The sequence below is a fragment of the Stenella coeruleoalba genome (genome assembly GCF_951394435.1).
Source record: "Stenella coeruleoalba genome assembly, chromosome: 18".
NCBI lineage: Eukaryota > Metazoa > Chordata > Mammalia > Artiodactyla > Delphinidae > Stenella > Stenella coeruleoalba.
The window spans coordinates 16,950,345-16,973,219 of NC_137164.1; the positions used below are offsets into that span (position 1 = coordinate 16,950,345).

General features: G+C 38.1%; 1 protein-coding gene across 9 annotated transcripts in view; it reads right to left on the reverse strand.

Annotated features, from left to right (window-relative positions):
* Positions 1-22,875, reverse strand: part of RNASEH2B (ribonuclease H2 subunit B) — a 798,611-nt gene that overhangs the window by 414,857 nt on the left and 360,879 nt on the right. For all 9 annotated transcript variants that reach the window (XM_079902671.1, XM_079902668.1, XM_079902673.1 and 6 more), the window contains one exon: positions 15,007-15,178. The gene's annotated coding sequence lies outside the window, so the exon portion shown is untranslated. The remainder of the gene's footprint in view (positions 1-15,006; positions 15,179-22,875) is intronic.

Below are 22,875 nucleotides of genomic sequence, written 5' to 3' on the forward strand. Positions count from 1 at the left end.
CAACCCTCAGAGTGGGAGAAAACATTTGCAAATGAAGCAACTGACAAAGGATTAACCTCCATAATTTATAAGTAGCTCACGCAGCTCAATATCAAAAAATCAAGACACCTAATCCAAAAATGGGCAGAAGACCTAAATAGACATTTCTCCAAAGAAGACATACAGATTGCCAACAAACACATGAATGGATGCTCAGCATCACTAATCATTAGAGAAATGCAAATCAAAACTACAATGAGGTATCACCTCACACCGGTCAGAATGGCCATCATCAAATAATCTACAAATAATAAATGCTGGAGAGGGTGCGGAGAAAAGGGAACCCTCTTGCACTGATGGTGGGAATGTAAATTGACACAGCCACTATGGAGAACAGAATGGAGCTTCCTTAAAAAACTAAAAATAGAACTACCATATGACCCAGCAATCCCACGACTGGGCATATACTCTGAGAAAACCATAATTCAAAAAGACTCATGTACCACAATATTCATTGCAGCTCTATTTACAATAGCCAGGACTTGGAAGCAACCTAAGTGTCCATGGAGAGATGAATGGATGAAGAAGATGTGGCACATATATACAATGGAATATTACTCAGCCATAAGAAGAAACAAAGTGGAGTTATTTGTAGTGAGGTGGATGGACCTAGAGCCTGTCATACAGAGTGAAGTAAGTCAGAAAGTGAAAAATAAATTCCATATGCTAACACATTTATATGGAATCTAAAAAATAAAAAAAGTAGTTCTGAAGAACCTAGGGACAGGACAGGAATAAAGAGGCAGACGTAGAGAATGGACTTGAGGACATGGGGAGGGGGAAGGGTAAGCAGCCGCATAACACAGAGATATCAGCTTGGTGCTTTGTGACCACCTAGATGGGTGGGATAGGGAGGGTGGGAGGGAGATGCAAGAGAGAGCAGATATGGGATATATGTATATGTATAGCTGATTCACTTTGTTATTAAGCAGAAACTAATACACCATTGTTAAGCAATTATACTCCAAGAAAGATGTTAAAAATAAATATATATGGGCAAAGAACAAAGGAATCATATCAGAAGAATTAATGGTAAGGACAAGAATGATATCACAACAAATAAAGAATAACAGTAAAGAGGTAAAAATTATAAAAATGAACTGACTATAAATTCTGGAATTGCAAAATATAATAAAAATGAAAAAATCGCTGGGGGTAGGGAGCTCAGTAGTAGAACTGAGCAGGCAGAAGAAAGAATCAGTGAACTGTAAGACAGATCAATTGAGGTTATCCAGTCTCTATAACTGAAATACCAAAGAAGAAAAATAAACAGAGACATAGAGAGCATCAAGCATACCAATATATGCATAAATGAAGACCCAGTAGCAGAAGTGAGAGAGAAAAGAGCAAAATGAATATTTGAGAAATAATGACCAAAAACTTCCCATATTTGATGAAAACATTAGTCTGTACATCCAAAAAGCTCAATGAACTCCAAGTAAGATAAAGTCAAAAAGAACCACACCTACTCACATCATAATAAAACTGTTGAACTACAAATAGAGAATCTGGAATGCAGCAAGTGAGAAAAAACTCATCAGTTACAGTGGATCCTCTACTGGAGGATGTTCTAATCTTACTAGATTAATAGCTGATTTCCCATCAGAAACTGTGGAGGCCATAAGCAGTTGAATCACATATTCAAAGGGCTGGGGGTGAAAAGTTTGTAAACCAAGAATTCTTTATACAGAAATACTATCCTTCAAAAAATGAAGGAGAAATTAGGATATTCCTAATAAGCAATTGAGATAATTTGTCACTAGCAGACCACCCTATAAAAGTTATTAAAGTGAGTCCTTTAGGCTAAGATAAAAGTATACTAGACAATAACTCAAATTCACATGAAAATAAAGAGCATTGGTAAAGGTTATTACAACATGGTATAAACATATTTTTTGCTTATAATTCTTTTTTCTCTGAAATTATTCTTAGAAGTTTATAAAGTAATAATAACCTGTGTTTACTATAAAGTATTAATTATCTGTGTTGATAAGCATACAATGTACAAATCTGTATTTGTTGACAATATCAACACGAAGGAGAAAAGAAGGTATGGAGCTCTACAGGGGCAAAGTTTTTATATACTGTTAAAATGAAATTTGTATTAATCTTTACATCAACTATAACTCAATAAAACTTATTTTTTAAAAAACTTGAAAAACACTATAAACCTAGCAGACAATTAAACCTGGCAGACATCTATTGAACACTCCACACAACAACAGTAGAATACACATTTTTCTCAAGTACACACGTAAGGTTTTCCAGGATACACCATATGTTAGGCCATAAAGCAAGTCTCAATAAATTTACAAGGATTAAAATCACAAGTATGTTCTCCAACCACAGTGGAATAAAATCAGAAACCAATTACAGAAAGAAATTTGGGGAATTCACAAATATATAGAAATTCAACAACATGTTCTTAAGTAATACATGAGTCAAAGAAGAAATCACAGGGGAAATTAGAAAATACTTTGACATGAATGAAAATGAAAAGATAACATATCAAAACTTATGTGATGCAGCTATGAACACTGGGTGCATTTATCTTTTAAAATTAGAGTTACTGCCTTTTCCCGATAAATGCCCAGGAGTGGGACTGCTGGATCATAGGGTAACTCTATTTTTAGTTTTTTAAGCAATCTCAATACTGTTTCCATAGTGGCGGCACCAATTTACATTCCCACCAACACTTTAGGAGGGTTCCCTTTTCTCCCCACCCTTTACCCTCCAGCATTTATTATTTGTAGACGTTTTGATGGACTAGGAATATTCTCTTTCCTCAGAGAGTAAATAATTCATGAAGGGTTGTTTCATGGAGCTATATTAGTTTTTTTAGGTAACAAAGTGAAAGATGAGAACATTTTAATGCAAAATACAAAATTTGGAACCCTCAAGTTACGTTTTTGTTGGTTTGTTTCTTGAAGTACAGTTTATTTACAATGTTTCAGGTGTACAGCAAAGTGATATATATATATATATATATATATATTCTTTTTCAGATTCTCTTTCAGATTCTTTTTCATTACTGGTTATTACAAGATACTGAATATATTTCCCTGTGCTATGCAGTAAATCCTTGTTGTTTATCTATTCTATATATAGTAGTGTGTATCTGTAAATCCCAAACTCCTAATTTATCACTCTCCCGCTCCTTTCCCCTTTGGTAACCAAAAGTTTGTTTTCTATGTCTGTGAGTCTGTTTCTGTTTTGTATACAAGTTCAGTTGTATCATATTTTATTTTATTTTTTTAACATCTTTCTGGGAGTATAATGGCTTTACAATGTTGTGTTAGTTTCTGCTGTATAACAAAGTGAATCAGGTATATGTATACATACATCCCCATATCCCCTTCCTCTTGTGTCTCCCTCCCACCCTCCCTATCCCACCCCTCTAGGTGGTCACAAAGCACTGAGCTGACCTCCCTGTGCTATGCGGACGCTTCCCACTAGCTATGTATTTTACTTTTGGTAGTGTATATATGTCAATGTTACCCTCTCACTTCATCCCAGCTTACTCTTCCCCTTCCCCATGTCCTCAAGTCCATTCTCTATGTCTGTGTCTTTATTCTTGTCCTGCCCCTAGGTTTTTCAGAACCAATTTTTTTTTTTTTAGATTCCATATATATGTGTAGCATACAATATTTTTTTTTCTCTTTCTCACTTACTTCCCTCTGTATGACAGACTCTAGGTCCATCCACCTCACTACAAATAACTCCATTTCGTTTCATTTTATGGCTGAGTAATATTCCATTGTGTATATGTGCCACATCTTCTTTACCCATTCTTCTGTTGATGGACACTTAGGGTGCTTCCATGTCCTGGCTATTGTAAATAGAGCTGCAATGAACATTGTGGTACATGACTCTTTTTGAATTATGGTTTTCTCAGGGTATATGCCCAGTAGTGGGATTGCTGGGTCATATGGTAGTTCTGTTTTTAGTTTTTTAAAGAACCTCCATTCTGTTCTCCATAGTGGCTGTATCAATTTACATTCCCACCATCAGTGCAAGAGGGTTCCATCTTCTCCACACCCTCTCCAGCATTTATTGTTTTTAGATTTTTTGGTGATGGCCATTCTGACTGGTGTGAGGTGATACCTCATTGTAGTTTTGATTTGCATTTCTCTAATGATTAATGATGTTGAGCATCCTTTCATGTGTTTGTCGGCAATCTGTATATCTTCTTTGGAGAAATGTCTATTTAGGTCTTCTGCCCATTTTTGGATTGGGTTGTTTGTTTTTTTGATATTGAGCTGCATGAGCTGCTTGTGTATTTTGGAGATTAATCATTTGTCTGTTGCTTCATTGGCAAATATTTTCTCCCATTCTGAGAGTTGTCTTTTCATCTTGTTTATGGTTTCCTTTGCTGTGTAAAATCTTTTAAGTTTCATTAGGTCCCATTTGTGTATTTTTGTTTTTATTTCCATTTCTCTAGGATGTGGGTCAAAAAGGATCTTGCTGTGACTTAAGTCAGAGAGTGTTCTGCCTATGTTTTCCATATTATATTTTAGATTCCACATATAAGTGATATCATATGACATTTGTCTTTCTCTGTCTGCCTTACTTCACCTAGTATGATAATCTCTAGGCCCACCCATAGTGCTGCAAATGGCAATATTTCCCTATTTTTTATGGCTAAGTAGTATTCCATTGTTTGTGTGTGTGTGTGTGTGTGTGTGTGTGTGTGTGTGTGTGTGTGTGTATACCAAATCTTCTTTATCCATTCATCTGTCAATGGACATTTAGGTTGCTTCCATGTCTTGGCTATTGTAAATAGTGCTTCTATGAATACTGGGGTGTATTTATCTTTTAAAATTAGAGTTTTTTCCAGATATATGCCCAGGAGTGGGATTTCTGGATCATATGGTAAATCCATTTTTGTTTTTTTAAGGAACCTCCGTACTGTTCTCCATAGTAGCTGCACAAATTTACATTCCTACCAACAGTGTAGGAGGGTTTAAAAAGGAACTATTTTAATAATTATATGCCAAAAAATTATGTATTCTATATGAACAGACAATTCCTAGGAAGAGAAATTACAGAAACTGACTCAGGAAGAAGTAGAAAATATAAACAAACCTTTACAAGGAAATAGGTTGAACTAGTAATCAATACTCTCCACAAAAGAAAAGCCCAGGACCAGATGGCTTCAGTGATAAATGCTACCAAGTGTTTAAAGAACACTTAATGCCAATCCTTCACAAACTCTTCCAAAAAATAGAAGATAATATTTCCCAACTCATTCTTTGAGATCAGTGTTACCTTGATACCAAAAACAGACAACGACATTACAAGAAAACAGACCTATATGCCTTATGAATGTACTTGCAAAAATTCTCAACAAAGTACTAGGATAGTTAATTCAGCAACATAAACAGAAAAGGAGGGGGAATTACACAAAATAATGAGTTGGAATTTATCCCTGAGATGCAACGTTGATTTAACACACCAAAATTGATCAATGTCATGCACCATATTAATAGAAAAAAAGAACAAATATCACAGAATCATCTCAATAAACACAGAAAAAGCATTTGACTAAATCCATGTTAAAAATGCTGTCATGGTAGAACACACAACAAACAAATGGAAAGGAGCTTTCTCAGCCTGATAAACAGCATCTGAGAAAAACCCACAGCTAACATCCTACTTAATGCTGAAAGCCTGAAGGCTTTCCCAAGAATATCAGGAAAAGAATGCTGTTTCTAGCCACTTCTACTCAACATTGTACTGGACTTTCTAATCAGGACAATTACTGAAGAAAAAGAAATAAAACATATCCAGATTGGAAAGGAAGAAGTAAATCTGTCTACATTTGCTGATGACATGATCTTGTAAACCAAAAACTCTAAGGAATACAGAAACATCTATGAGTGCTAATAAACCAGTTCATCAAACTTGCAGGATATAAGCTCAATTTAGAAAAGTCAGTTTTATTTCTATGCACTGGCAAAGAACAATCAGAAAGTGAAATTAAGAAAATTTCATTTACAACAGTGTTAAAAAGAATAAAGTACTTGGGAATAAATTTAACAAAAATGTGTCAGATTTGTACAGTGAAAAATATAAAACATCACTGAAAGAAATTTTAAACATCTTAATAACTATAAATACATCCAGTGTTCATGGACTGGAAAACTTAAAACTATTTAGATAGGAATACTCACTATCTGGATTAATCTATAGATTCCAGAATATCTCTTATCAAAATCCCAAATGCCTTTTTATGGCAAAAATTGACAAGCTAATCCTAAAGTTCATATGGAAATTCAAGGGACTTAGAATAACCAAAACAACCTGAAAAAGAAGAACAAAGTTGGAAGATTCACACTGCTCAATTTTGAAAGCTACAGCACAAAGTTACAGCAATCAAGACTGTGGCATAAGGGCAGCCATATAGATTAACGGAATAGGGTTGAGAGTATAAAAATAAACCAATAAATTTATGATCAATTGACTTTTGACAAGGGTATCAAGACAATTCAATGGGGGAAACAATGGTCTTTTAAACAAATGGTGCAAAACAACTGGAAAGAATAAAGGCAGACTCTGCTTCACACTATGTACTAAAAAAAAGTATCAAAGATTTAAATGCAAAAGCCAGAACTACAAAGATCTTAGAATAAACAATAGCTAATGTTTCTTAAACACACCAGCAAAAACACAAGCAATGAAAGAAAAAAAATAGATAAATTGGACCATATCAAAACAAAATACTTTTATGTTTTGAAGGGCACGATCAAGAAAGTGAAAAGTCAGGCTTCCCTGGTGGTGCAGTGGTTGAGAGTCCGCCTGCCGATGCAGAGGACACGGGTTCGTGCCCCGGTCCGGGAAGATCCCACATGCTGTGGAGCGGCTGGGCCCATGAGTCACGGCCGCTGAGCCTGCGCATCTGGAGCCTGTGCTCGGCAACGGGAGAGGCCACAACAGTGAGAGGCCCACATACCGCAAAAAAAAAAAAAAAAAAAAAAAAGAAAGTGAAAAGTCAACCCACAGAATAGGAGAAAATATTTGCAAACCATGTATCTGATAGGGGTCTAGTATCCAAAACATATAAAAACTATTATAAGCCAACAATAAAAAGACGAATTACCCAACTAAAAATCAGGCAAAGAATTTGAATAGACACTTACTCAAAGAAGACATACAAATAGCCAGCAAGCACATGAAAAGATGCTCAACGTCATTAGTTGTTAGAGAAATACAAATCAAAACAATAATGATAACACTTCACATCCACTAGGATAGCTTTAATTAGAAAGGGAGTATATACTTATTGGTGAAGATTAGGTGAGATTGGAACTGTCATACAATGCTAATAGGAATATAAAATGATATAGTCACCTTGAAAATGAGTTGGGCAGTTCCTCAAAAAGTTAAATATAGAGTTATAATATCTCAGCAATTCCACTTCTAAGTATATATCCCAAGAGAATCAAAAACATATCTCCACAAAAATCTTATATGTGGATATGCATAAAAGTATTAATTATGATAGCTAAAAAGTGGAAATAACGTGTCTATTAACTGATGAACAGATAAATGAAATATGGAATATTCAAAGAATGGAATATTATTCAGTCATAAAAGGAATGAAGTTCTGACAATACTTGCTACAACATAGATGACCTTTGCAAGCATTATGCTAAGAGAAAGAAGCCAGACACAAGAGACCACATATGGTATGATTCAATTTATATAATATATCCAAAATAGGCAAATCCATAGACACTGAAAGTAGCGTAGTGGTTACCATGGACAGGGAAAGGGGAATGACTGCTAATGGGTACGAGGTTTCTTTCTGAGTGACGAAACTGTTCTGGAATTAGATATTGGTGACAGTTGCACAATGTTATAAATATATTAAAAAAAACACTGAATCGTACACTTTAAATGAATGACTAGTGTATGTGAATTATATCTCAATTTTTTTTTTACAAAAAGGCTTGATATGTCATTCTAAATATTCAAATTAGTAGAGTTTGCTCCTAAGGCAAATAAGAAGTAGAGAGTGGTCATCAAGATCAAGAACAGAGCTTTTTAGAAGATGAGGAAAATGAGCAACACGTAGGAGGCCAAGCCTCCACGATTTTTTAGGTGAGCAGCAGGGGGAGCCCTTGATAACAAAGAAAATTACAAAAATAATATTTATGCTTCTGATCATAAAGTTAATACACTCTTTTTGCAGAAAATCTGGAGAAATACCAAATAAAAATAATTTTAAAACCACTCATAATTCCACTATCCTGAGAACCACTATTAATATTTCATTTGTGCAAATACTTCCAGTCCTTTTTCTGTGTACTTATGTATGTATATACATATATAACCAAACACACATTTTTTACCAAAAAAAGCAGCTTTTGTACATGTGGCTTTACATCATATTTTCTCCACTTCATATTATTTTTTATGTTTTTTCCAAAGCCTTAAATATTTTCAAGAACGTGATTTTCAGTGCTTAGTGTACTGTAATTAATTAAACCTATATTTGGAATATTTCCCTGTTATAAATAACATTGTGATAATCATCCTTGAACCTAAATCTTTATATTTCTCAAAAAATATTTTCTAAGGATATATTCCTAGAAGACGAATTATTAGGTCAAATATTATTTACAGTTTTAAGTCTTTGGATACATATTGCCACATTTACAACTGGAAAACTTGAAAAATCCTTATACTTCCCCCAGCACTGTATGATACTTTTTCCCGAACTTTTCTCCAAATATTAATTATCTGTTTTGTTTGTTTAAAACATTCGCCAGTTTGATAGACAAAAATCAGTCTTCCTTTAATTGTTTTTAAATAAATAGTAAGCTTGAAATTTTTTCTGAGTTATTGCCTAATTTTTTTCTGCTTGTACGAATTGCCTTTTTGTGAACATTGACAATGTTTTTGTTTAGAATATTTCTCTTCTAATTATTGATTTCTAGAAGCTCTTCATGTATTAATCATGTTTATATCTTTGCCTTATATTTTGCCATTTTTCCAGGTTTTTCTTTGCTTTACGCTTTTTTTTTATCATGAGTTTTGATGTATACAAGCTTTCAATTTTATACCAAAAAATTGACCTTTTCAAAAATTCTTCCTCTACCTTTTTTCTTTAAAAGTGCTTCCACACAGTAGGAATTGATGAATATTTACCATAATTTCCTTTATTCCTTTGTGTTTTTTTAAATTTTATTTAATGTTTATGTATTTAATTCATCTAGAACTTATTTAGGGATACAGTATGGGTTCCCCTGGCCAGGGCAGAACATCACCTGATGGCAGCAACCCATCTGGTGCTGGCAGCAGCTGAGGAGGGAATGGATTGGGTGAATGGGGGTCAGCCCTTCCAGTGCAAAAAGGAAGGGAAGGTTGATTTTTAGTGGGAACAATGAGGAAAGTGGTTCTGCAATGTTTTTCACAGAAATAGAAACCAATGAAACAGAAGCCGGTACTCTACTGCTTTAGAAAAAAGAAAGAGCTGGGCAACAGACAGGCAAGAAATTGGCAGCTACCACCAACCTCGGAAACTTGTCATATTCAGTTTGTTCCCCTAAAGAAGTGCACACCCAAACCACCCAAGGATGGTAAGTGGTAACAAATAGTTCTGCAAGTTGGGCCCTCAGTCACAGCAGCAAACACTGCTGTATCTCACAACTGCCACGCAACTTGCAAAGTCACAACACACACACACACACACACACACACACACACACACACACACACACACACACACACAGCTCTCCCTCCTCCACCCAGGTCCCTGCCAACAAATCATCCCAGCTACTGGCAATAATCAGACAAGCAGCTTCTAACCTGGCCTCCAAAACCCGGTAGAGATAATGCTTGATTTTACTGTAAAGCTGTCCTGATTCTCCAGGGATCTGTCCCAGAGAGGATAATGCTTTACGAGAAGCAGAGTCTGCTTCTCCAGCCCCAGTGTGTGTGCCCAGAGCTGGGGAGCCAGTCCTACATCTAGAGTAATTGCTGGGGTAATGGTGTGGTGCTGCACAGACTTCCTTACCAGCTGGAACTTTCTATTTGCCTGACCCTGTTATTACTGGCTCCTGCTTGATTTTAGGGACATTAACCTGCCCATATGTGTCTGCTAGTGCCTTGCTGGTCGGCTCCAGCTTAAAGGCTTCTTAGGAAAGGGGCTTTGTGAGTTTTCCTTCTAAAAGTCTTTTTTTTTTTTTTCTTGCCTTTTCCTCTCCAGGTCCTTCCCTTTTCCTCCCCTCACTCCTTCCCTCCGCTGGCTGGAGCAGAGGATTTCAGCTTTCTTAGGAAGAGTTTATAAGCCAGCCAGTCATACCATCTGAGAATATGTTGTAAGAGCCTGCTTCCAGGTTCCAGATTCAGATCTGTGGAAACTGCCCAGACTATTCTGAAATTCTGGGCTGAGGGTCCAGTATCCAGCCTCCAGTTAAGCTATGCAAGTTGCCATGAATAACTAGGCCAACCACCTAATCCTATCTGTGTCAGCATCCCACGCCCAAGGGAATGGAGGAGGGAGGGGAGCATAGGGGACTTTCCCCTACTCACTGACAATGGGTCTTGTTCATTTCTTTAAGATAAAGCAACACTTCACTAAAATCATGAGGGTGGAACCCAAAGCCCAGCACATTTTAAGCATGCTTCTCACCTCTGTGTGGTTGGTGACCTTGTTGCCCTGTCTGTGGGCTCCGCCCCAGCCCGTGTTGATAAGCATAACTAGTTCTAATGTCTTCATTGACCACTGTAAGTTGTCTACCACAAGAAGTGGATTCAAGTACAAAATACAGTGTGAGCAGCATGTGGGTGGTCTTCAGCCAGTTCGGGCAGCTGGTTGGACCACTTCATGGAGCCTTGCTGTAAGGAACTAGGAGAAGGTTTTATAAGATCTCCCACTGAAACTGCCATGTAACCGGAAAGTTGCTCTAAGAGGTTATTTCTACTGCAGAAAGAGTTGGGGATATGGTTGAAACACATTTTGGCTTAGTATCAGAAAGTCAGGTTTCATGTCTAGCTCTTTTAATGAGTTTTGCAGCCCTGGGTGTCTCTGAGTTATAGGTTCCTGAAGGTCCTAACTGAATAATCACACCTTATAGAACCACGGTGAGGCTCATATCACAGGAGGCAATGTGTGAGAAATTGTTTTGTAAACTGGAAAATCACACCAATAAAAGAGGCTATTGTTTGTTGTATTTGAGGCAGGATAACCAAGACACAGAGAGTAAGAGTCAGAAATGGCCCAGTCTGAGCAGCTGGGAGAATAACCCAGGCTTCTGTACATCTTTCCAGTGTCTTCCTTCTGGAATGAGCTGCTGTATCAGGTAGTGTATCAGCTCGCTTTAGTGATGAAATGGCCAATTCCACAATCAGCTGTGATAAAACCCAGTCCAAATTATTTGACTGAAGTCATTTCATTGCTAGCCTTCAGATGCCTGGCTAGTCCCCAACTCACTGGAGAGAGAGGGTAGTGTTAAGACCATGGACCATCTGACCAATCTGCTGGTTATGAGTCCATCTCTGCGTCCCCCTAACTAGGTGGCTTTAAGCAAGCGACATGACCTATCTGTGCTTCAGTTTACTCACCTTTAGAATGGTGCTAAAGATACTACCTACCTCATGCTGTGGTGAGAATAAAATGAATATGAAATATAAAGTAATTGGAATAATATCTGAGGTATAGTAAGCTATTGTAGCTATTATTCTTTTCCAATAAAATAGACCACTCTTTAAAAAAATGAAATGTGGGTTCTCAGTTGTGTGAAGAGATGGGGTTTTTTTTTGGCATAATGGAGAATGGAGCTTCAAGAAATCCAATCCCTCTTGCCCCACACCAGTGTGAAGGGTCTGACATGCCAAGATAGGTTAGATGACAGGGTCCAGTGGCACCAAAATGGGGAGCATATGCATGTGGGTGCCTGGAAATGCAGAATGATGATGTCTCCTCTCCCTGATGCAGCCCAAGACTGGATAAAGACAGGTGTGGTGGAACCCAGGCTCCCCCATCGACTGCTGGGTGACTGTGGACACCTAGTGTATCTCTTTGTGCTTTGCTTCCTAAACTTTGAAATGGAAGAACAACAGTTCCTGCACCACAGGGTTGTTGCTTAGAGCAGTGCAGAGTAGATACACAATAAATTTCAGTTATTATTGTTATTATGATACCATTGCCGTCCCCCAACTTTGTGATTTGAAGTTTTGAGAAACTGCACACATTTCATTTTTCAGGTTAAAGTAGAAGAGCAAAAGTGCCAAATAAATGCAACCAAATGTCATATTTTCTGTTAAACACAAGAAAATGAAATGCCACATCATCACAATCTAGCTGTTTGTTCATAGAGTGTGACAATATCTATAATTGTCCATTCATGTCATACTTTTTATGAATTACGGTGAGCTGAGTTTCAAAACATCTCCGTAACTGAAAGCCCAATCCCCTTTAGACCTTCCTCAGTTTTCTTTAATAACTGACCCAGTAGACATGGATGATGCTAGCCTTTGCTTTTAACGTCGAGTACGGAGGACAAGGGGTTCCAAACAAATGTCTACTAATTCCAGTCACTCTGAAGTGTCACTTTCAGTTTTGCTATGGTTTGGCACATACACCTTCCTGTTTGGAATTGCTCATCAGAATATCTGAGCAAACTCGTAAATGGTAAGAACTGAAAATGCCAAGTGGTTTTCAATTTTTAAAAATATCTTCATGGGGCCAGTGACCTTAGTCAGGTTGGCCATCAAGTTTTGGATTTGGTAATAAAAGTCATAAAGGGAGTCAACTGACAGTGCAGAAGGGATGAGACAGATTTTTCTCTTCTAGCCTCTCGCAGAGCACAAGTTCTGGCATCAGCTCTGTCCCTGTAGACAGGTTTGGTTTCTGACATGCTGGGAGGGTCCCTGGAGAATGCTGGAAAGCAGATGAGGCTGCCGGTATCAGTAAAGTTAGCACAAGATTTAATAGCACTGGAACATACCCGCCCATGCTATTTCTCCAGCCTGATAATCCAGGGCAATTAAGGGAAAGAGCAGAGAGTCTGGTGGCTTTTAGCATTTTTAAAGTTTCATCTGGGCAAACACAGAAATGTGTATCAATGTTATCCAGACCTTACCACTGTTTGTTTTTCAGACTCCAAGATTAAACTAAAGACTGGCCTAGCACAGCAGATATTTTTGCCTTTGTCTGAGAGAAGACAAAACTTGAAAAAAAAGAAGGGTCTTTGGAGAGACTGGGTTTCCTGGAGTATCTTCTGAGGGTAGCCAAACACCAGGCAGACAGGATCCAACCCTGACACACTGAACATTGCCATCTCCTTCATAATGACATGCTCAGTTAAATGGGTCGAGTTTGCAAATGTTTTATGTCTTATTAAGAAAACTATTCAAGCCCAGGAAATATGAGGGTTAAATGCCTAGCTTTCATAAACATACTACGATGGAGGAGAAAGAAGATTTTAGATATTCTGTGGAAAAATGCAGGGAAAAAAAGTGCTGAATTAGCCCATTCCATTCCATTGAATTGTTCAGCAATTATGGTCATCCCCCATGCCCTAGAAAATTAAAATACATGATGAAACCCCAATCTAAGGCTATCAACTGCTATATGACTGCTATATTACTAAATAAATGACACATCCCATTATAAAAGCATTTAAAACTGTATGAAAAGAGGTTGTGCTGAAAAGGGACTATAATTTTATCATTTGCTGCTTGACTCTACACTTAAATTTTAACCTGAAGCGAAATGTTGCAAAGTTAAATCAATTTTATTTGATCACATGGGGGAATTTACACTCTTTCATTTGGGGTATATGGAACACTTGGCACAGTCTAGAACTTATTAAGACTCCTGTCCCACAGGAACAGTTAACTTTTTGATCCTAGCACACTCTCTCCTCCTAGAAGAGTTATTTAAAAGTTACACATCCCTTTTTTTTATTACCCAAGCCCAGCAGGCACAGACACAATTCCCCCTTCTATTCCCTGCACCCCCTTTCTTCTCTTTCTTTCTTTCTCTCTCTCTCTCCTTCCCAGAACTTTATAAAGCAGTTCCTTCAGCTCTAGTTTTCTTTTTCTACATTTAAAAATGTGGCTTCTGCCTATAAAACTCCCCTACCCTTAGCAGTCCCAGTCCCCTGGGGCTGTTATTTGCATGATCTGTAAATTAACTGGAGTCACTTCCAGCCCTCAGTTAGCTTTTAATCAAACATTAGCAGCAGTGTTTACTCTTGTGTAATCTTTGGTTGTTACTTAATTTAATGCCCATCAGCACTTTTTTTTTTAAAAAAAACATGTTCAGCAAATCCTTGGCTCATGCTGTTCGGTTTCTTTCCTCTTCCCCTCTGCCACCTCGACCCAAATCAAGCTCCATTTAATCTGTGTAAAGGCGTTCTAATAATTTTAATGTGCTAGTGCGTTTGCTCTCTTAGGGAAACAAGCAATCAACTCAGAGGCCTTGCTCTGTGTCCCCCATCCCACCACACATCAGAGAGGGTGAGCTGTAAATTGTATAGTTTTTGTTTCTTATTGCTCTGTCAGTTATTTGTGAGTGATGTAAGATGGGAAGCATCTTCAGACTCACATTTGGAAGATGATGGTGTGGCCCCTGAGGAAAACCCATTGAGAACTAACTTTGAAGGGCTGCCCGGTGGTGAGCTAAAAGCGAACACATCACATCATAATTCATACACAACTTTGGGTCTTTGGAACACTCCTCCCCAGCTGCCACGACCTCTAAAATAAATAAATAGTGCCTGGCCATTCTACCGTGTTCTGGAGTGGCTTTGCTTTCTCCTTTCATCTATGAAATCCATCTATGTCCTGCAGGAGAACTTCTCTAAGGCTATCATAATGACAGAAGGAAATTCTGACTTCAAATGGAACAGGGAGTCTCAGCTTCAAAGAGCAAAGCACATTATTAAGGGAATAAGAATGGAGGGGAAAATTATGAAACTAGTTTTAAAAGATGCAAAGAGCAGCTCCTCCTACCCTGCTTCTCTCCATTTCCGTTCACTCCGTACAAGAAGACATCCTCCTCAGTTCCAGGGTCTTCAGTTAATAGCATCATGCTCAGTAGACTGGGTTTCAGTGCCAAGGAGACAAATGTCACCTTGAAAATTTCATGCCTTTTCGGGAGATGCAATCAAAAGAACGTGTACACCTAAAGAGGAGAAAGAACTCTTGAGTCAGCAAGGTCTTAACTCGCAGTTCCATTCTTTTCCCCCAGACCTTAACCTTCAAATTTCATTGTGTTTCAGGTGTGCCTCTCTTTCCTGACGACTAAAAATCAGGATTCTCTTCTCTATACCACAAGGGAAAATCCTACAGTTAAGAATCCTGAATGTGGCGGGATGTCCTTACTATGTCTCACAAACCTTGCTCTAAGAAGAGCAGTGGGGACACATAGGACCAGAAGAAGAAGAGACATAAAGACACTGGTGACTGAGGCTTCATCCAACTGCTGCAAATGCCAAAAGATGCATTTTTGCTCTCTCAGATAGGAAGGGAGTTCCTGGACTGAATCCATATAGAGTACGGGGTCGTATTTCTAGGAAAGCCTCAGTGAGGGGCTGAATTATGTGCTATTAACTCAAGCTGCAGCTGTCCTGGGGGTCAACAGATATGCCTGAGCTCATGTTAACAAGTACACACTGGTGGCCCATGGTCGGGGGCTGGGGTCACTGGGAGTCAGTCCTGAGATGCGCAAAGCACCCCAGGAGACACATGCCTCCCTGTCACTAACCACCAGCTCCCCCTTCTCCCTCGTGCCCACCTCTGGGATGTCACCACTTAGGCTCCAAAGTGCAGCTGTTCTGCTACACAAATTATGAACAAGTTCTACATCTTTCCTGAACCATCTGGAACATGCTCAAAGCACAGGACTGCACTGACAAGGACACTCAGGCTTCAGAACTCACTCCCAGATAACAGCTTTTCTCAGCAAGGGAATTTGCCCAGGTCCCTCAGGTGGCCAAACAGCCCTGTTGATAAAGGGAGCTCTGCTATAGGCTCACTGTGCTCCTCCTGTTCTTGTTCCCGATGCTGAGTGACCACTGTGGGCACTTGAGGCTTGTTCTTCCCTTTCTCTTCAACTCCCTCTTCAATATCCCTTAGCTGCCCATCCTCCACCCAACTTGCTCATCTAACAGTGCCAGCTGATCAGCTCTTATGGAGCAGCACAGGCCTTTAAAGCTCCTTAGGGGAGAGCACTTGACAAATATAAAATGGAAAATTTTTTAGACAAATATGACATTGAATTTGAGGTATCAGCCCAAATAATCCACATTAATAAATTCATTTATTTTCCGTTAAGTAATTGTGTGTGTGTGTGTGTGTGTGACTGTGTCCCAGTCTCTCCCTCTCCTTCCTCAGCACACCCCTGCATGTGTTTTTCACTGTGCAATGTCCAGCTTTCTGGGCTCCTCCAATGGCAGCCTCTGTCCACCGGGGCCTTCCTAGAACCCTGCACTGGTCAATGAGAAAGCAAACAAATCACAGGCACTAAGCCATCTCCACCCGTTCCCAAAGGGGAAGCTCTGGCGCATTCCCTGAAGGCCAGGCGTGTGAGGTAAAGCTGCTGAAGGAAGCCGACTTGTAAACCTCCCTCCACAATCAGGGTACATACTCTGTTTATTCTGTCAACCCTGTTTATTCTTTCAACTCTGGTTTCTCAGCAGATCAGCTCATCACACTACACCCAGATCGTGGGGACACAGAGAACACATCCAAAAAGAACCAGAGGAAGCTCAATCCTGCTGATTCATTCACTAAGCCATTTGTTAGCAAGCTGGTTTGGGGTTTCTCTTTTCCACAATATTTCAACACTTAGGGAATTAAAACTGCCAGCTGTTCTCATCTTCAAACAAAATATCCTAGATAATTGGGAATTTAAAGTAAGTTTCACTCTTAAAGTCCCCTTCCAAAACATGTCTAACCTTAATCAGTTAATGAAATAACTTGGAAATCCAGAGCATGCAAAAGAGTCATGTACAATGTTAAGTACAGAGTCATTCAGCACTTGGTAAACATGCACTGATGCAGACCTGGTTTCCTAAGATTTAAGATGTATAACCACATGATTCATAATTTCTGAAATATTATGGCACTGAGTATGAATTTACAAAAGGCTACAAATATCAAACTGGATATGGTGTAGCAGAGGGGCTGTGGAATCAGACAGACCTGGACTCAAATTGAATTCCATGATTGCAGTGCAACCCAGAACAAATATGTTCTCACTAAACCTCAGTGTTGTCACCTCTAAAATAGGAATCATTAAGAGTCATCCCTCAATTTAGTGAATCTGGGGGGGGGGGATTAAGATTAGGAAATACATTGTAAAACTGTTTCTGGCTCATAGTAAGCATTTAATAAATGAAAACTGCTGGACACTCTTGTCTTATAGAGAATGTCTTTAAAAACTGGAAACAATTTTAAAACTTAGGAAACAATGAAGACCGCTTTGGGGAAATATCTGACTCCTAAATCAGATAATGGAACATCTTGGAAACTCAGACTACTTGAAACAGACTTGTTTAAATGCCAGGGACAGGGCTCATACCCAGCTGACACTCAATAAACATTTATTGACACTGACCATGGTTTCTTCAGGTTAAAAATAAAATGTCTGGAAGAATTACAGAATCGCTTGTGGTTATTCCTGAAATATCATGACATCAAAGTAAGAATTCAAAACACCACCACACACAAAAAAAGCTGGGTACAAGTTTTGCTTAAAAGACTGGAATAACCTGAAACTCAAGTATTGCTTGTAAAGCAGCGGTTCATAAAATTATAAAACTAGAATTAAGAAAGATTTCCTAGAAATGGACAGAGACTCATCAACTTCAGCAGAGAAATTTCTTCATCTGTCACCCATTGACTCCACAGGGTAAAGTCACTATGCCAGGGAGGTATCTGTGTATTCCCAGGGTGAGACCACCAACTCTTCCATTTTAGCCAAAGGGCTACTGAACTAGAATGGAATATTGGCTGATTGAATAAGTTAGAGTCAAACTCAAACAGATACTCTCACAGAGGAGAGCGCCCACACATAGATGGATAAAATTGAGAAGGCCATAGTTTAAAGTTTTTCTTTTTATCAAGGTAGAGGTTGCAATGTGACAATGATTAAGTTGTAGGGGAGGCTTTTTTTTTTTTTTTTAACATCTTTATTGGGGTATAATTGCTTTACAATGTGTGTTAGTCTCTGCCCTATAACAAAGTGAATCAGTCATACATAAACATATGTTCCCATATGTCTTCCCTGTTGCGTCTCCCTCCCTCCCACCCTCCCTATCTCACCCCTCCAGGCCGTCACAAAGCACCGAGCCAATATCCCTGCGCCATGTGGCTGCCTCCCACCAGCTATCTACCTTACTGCGTTTGTTAGTGTGTATATGCCCATGACTCCCCCTCGCCCCGTCACAGCTCACCCCTCCCCCTCCCCATAACCTCAAGTCCGTTCTCTAGGAGGTCTGCGTCTTTATTCCTGCTTTACCCCTAGGTTCTTCATGACATTTTTTTTCTTAAATTCCATATATATGTGTTAGCATACGGTATTTGTCTTTTTCTTTCTGACTTACTTCACTCTGTATGACAGACTCTAGGTCTATCCACCTCATTACAAATAGCTCAATTTCGTTTCTTTTTATGGCTGAGTAATATTCCATTGTATATATGTGCCACATCATCTTTATCCATTCATCCGATGACGGGCACTTAGGTTGTTTCCATCTCCGGGCTATTGTAAATAGAGCTGCAATGAACATTTTGGTACATGACTCTTTTTGAATTATGGTTTTCCCAGGGTATATGTTAACAGAGTTCACGATGCCCTTGTACTAACTAATTGAAATATATCATTTGTTTTTCTAATCTTCTTTTAATTTTAGTCTAGAAATTACCATTTATCTTAGTATTCTTTCTCACAAGAGGCAAAAGAAAAAACAGGATTTCAGAATTCTATGAGGCATTGATTAATTCATGCTGGTCTGTCTTCTAGGTACTGGATATTAAAAAGGAAGGCAACCAATATATTACCTCCATCCTTAAGAATAAATCCCTGATCTTTAGGGATACACATTTAAAATGGGCCACTTGCTCTTCACTAAATGTCAAATAAAAGGATCTCTGGAACACTTAAAATTCCATGCTGCGTGGCTGTTGATGTGTGGTGCAAACACACACACACACACACACACACACGCGCGCACACGCATGCACCTAGGTAGAAAGGAAAAGGAATCAGCATGGGCTGATTGTGTCTCTGACCTGTTTTCCACAGTTATTTGCTCTTTGCCAATGCAGAGCAGAACCATTATAGTAAACCCTTTGCAAAAAAGAGGGGGCACATCTCCAAATTAGGGAGGTTTGGCTGCAGGTGGGTATGAGAATGCAGAGTTTATGGAAACTTCACCTTGTATTTATTTATTATTAATATCTTTGTTAAAACCTATGAGCTTAGCCAGCCTTCCTACTCTGACTTGGAAAACACACCTTGAGGCCCCTTTAGCTTCCTGACTCATATTGCATAGTTGAGTTGTGATGGACAGAAGCCTGGTAGTTCTCTTCACAAGAGCAACATGTAGGCTTACTTTGTCCTTATATTAGATTAAAACACTTGGACAAATAGGATAAATTTATTGTTGTATTGTTGGTCAGCTTCCTTAAAAAAGAAAAAGAAAGAAAAGTCAGTCTATAATTATATTCAGTGGAAAGCCATTTGCTACTTTATACTAGTATAGGTCTCATGCTTACTGTTCAGACACAGTCAGGCTCCTCTATAGCTTGGTAACAAAAACTTCACTAAAATGAAGAAATGTGGTCATTTACACTGGCTTCTCTGGCAGGAAAGAAATTAAATTAAATTTTTTTAGTTACAAATACAGCTCACACATGCATATAACATGAGCATGTTGGAAAGATTCAGTTAATATCACTGATATATATATCAGTGGAGAATGAATGTTTGAATAAGATTGCTAGATAAGATAGAATACTGGTTAATGTCACACACAGCAATAAAAGTACAACCTATATGATCATCTTTTCTACTGGATATAAATCACATGCATCACTACTGGACAAAATCTATGAATTCACATTTCATAGGGTCTGAGCATTAATCAACAGCAAATATGGTGCATTTCCTTAGAGAATCAGATAATCCTTATATGGACCTGTCGGAAAATTCTCCAGCAAAATAGTGAAAGAACATGCAGCCTTATTTCAAGTTGAAACTTTGTCTTAACATCTGTAAAGTGCTTTTTGGGGAAAGATGTTTCATATAGGAAGACAAATTAAGGCTTTGGGACAGATTTTTGTATAAATACGAATAGAACAGCATTGCCACTCAAACTATGTTGAATCCTAAGAAATACAGATTGGAGGTAGAAGCAACCCAAGCGTTTATTGAGGTATGAATGGATAAACAAAATTTGGTATATACACACAATGGAATATTATGCAGCCTTAAAAAGGAAGGAAATTCTGACACAAGCTACAACATGGATGAACCTTGAGAACATTATACTTCATGAAATAAGGCAGTCACAAAAAGACAAATACTATATGATTCCACCTATATGAGCTATCGAGAATAATCAAATTCATAGCAACAGAAAGTAGAATGGTTTCCAGGGGCTGGGGATAAGGGAGAATGGGGAGTGGCTGTTTATTAGGTATAGAGTTTCAGTTCTGGAAGATGGAAAAGTTCTCGAAATTGGTTACACAACAATGCAAATGTACTTAACACTACTGCACTGTACACTTAGAAATGGTTGAGATGGTAAATTTCATGTTATTCATTTTTTAACACAATGAAAAATAATTTTTAAAAATTCCAGAGTTGGTATCACCAATCCAGATACATGTTATAAAGCATGGGAGTGACTCCCACCAGACTGAGACCAAAATTTGGAGTGTAGGGGACCATCTGAAGTGCTAGATGGACAAAACCTACAATATGACACAAATGAAATAATTGCAAAGATGCCAACCTAACTATTGTGGACTTTAGCCCATATCATGGAAACAATCAAGCAATGTAGCAGAGTTGGCTGCCTGAGCAGCACAGCATCCTGTTGTGCAGGGTAAAGCCAGGAGGAGCTCAAGATGAGCTAAAATGGCCGTACTCCAACATAGAGCCCCAGAGCTGCAAAGGACTATCTGTCCTTCTTTTTTTAAAAAAGATTTGTTCTTTGTTTAAAATTTCATCTCTTTTTTCCTATTTCATAAAAATGTATTCAAAGTCGGTCATAGACCTTAATTTAAAATGCAAAACTATGAAACTTCTGCAAGATAACATAAGAGAAAATCTAGGTGATTTTGGTTTGGCAATGAGTTTTTGTTGTTTTTTTTGTATTTTTAAATTTTCGTCTTTTTCAGCTTTATTGAGATGTAATAGACAAAAACTGTGTATATTTAAGGTATTTTGATACATGTATACATTGTAAAATAATCACCACAACCCAGCTAATTAACATATCCATCGCTTCACACAGTTACCATTCTATGTTTCTTTCTTTCTTTCTTTTTTTTTTTTTGTGGTCAGAATACTTAAGTTCTACCCTCTTAGAAAATTTCAAGTAACAATATAGTATTGTTAACTATTGTCATCATTCTGTATATTAGATTTCCAGAACTTACTCATCTTGCATAACTGAAACTTTTGACTAAATACTCAGAGAACTCCCCCCAACCACCACCACTTTTAATTTTCCTTACCCCTATTTAAGAGTTAAATGAGAAAAACTTCAGCTAATATTCACTGAACGTTGGGAAATAGCTTTCTGATGATCACGTTTGAATCTTTTCTCAATTGCCCTCAGACTTCTGTGTCAGGCTCTAGAAAAACTAGGCCTCTTGCAAAAAGTGCAAGGAAAACTCTTCTTATTGTCCATGGGCAAATCTCTCACTCTCACCTGATATGACTTCATCATAAATTGTCTACACCCTTCGGCAGAATGTGAGAGCTCTCATGTGAGAAGCTTTGCCACATATGTACAAAATATTTTTATTCCCTCATAAACTTGATTAATCTTCTCCGCAGAGCAATCACATCTTTACTTTCTTTCTTTTCCCTAACCAATAGAAACTTTCTTTAATTTTTATGGTGAATTGACATGATGCCATGGAATGCTGATTAAGATGAAATATTAAGCCCAATTGCATTTTAAAATCCACATCCTTTATGGAGTCAGAGGAAAACCACATCTGCCTCCATTCGGCAGTGTCCTTCAATGCCTTATATAATGCCCACAGTCAGAGTATTTTACCATCTGGTCATTAATTTTTCAGCATTATAAAAATTGAGAAAATTCATTCATTTGCAAAAACATTTAACTGAGCCTAACACTCAACCCTACACTAAATTTAAAAACAAACAATGTCTAGAAACATGTTCTGTTCCATTATACCTTTCATTATTAAAATGAGCATTTTTTTGGAACAAACTGCTGTGGAAATTCAAATGCTCCTTAGAGCCAAAAGAAATCATTCTCTCTGACTTAGGAGCCCCCTCTTGGTATTCACAGCAAACTAATTCAGTGACGATTATGGAGGTTGTAAATTGAGGTATCCCCTCCAAAACCCAAACAAATCTCACGTACAAAAACAATGACAACAGGTAGAGAGAGGTATGTAGCTTACTAAGGCTGCCTATATGCAGTCTTTTGTTTTGTTTTGTTTAGCATGTTTTTCTTTTTCTCTTCTTTTTTTTTCTCATAAAGATTGGCTTTGTAGCAGCAGGTGTAACCCAACTCAAGCCACTCTAAAGTTCGAGTCTTTCTAGTTCAGACTGCCTCCTTACATGGAAAGACTCCAGATGGTCAGCCAAGAAAATGAGTATGATAAGCT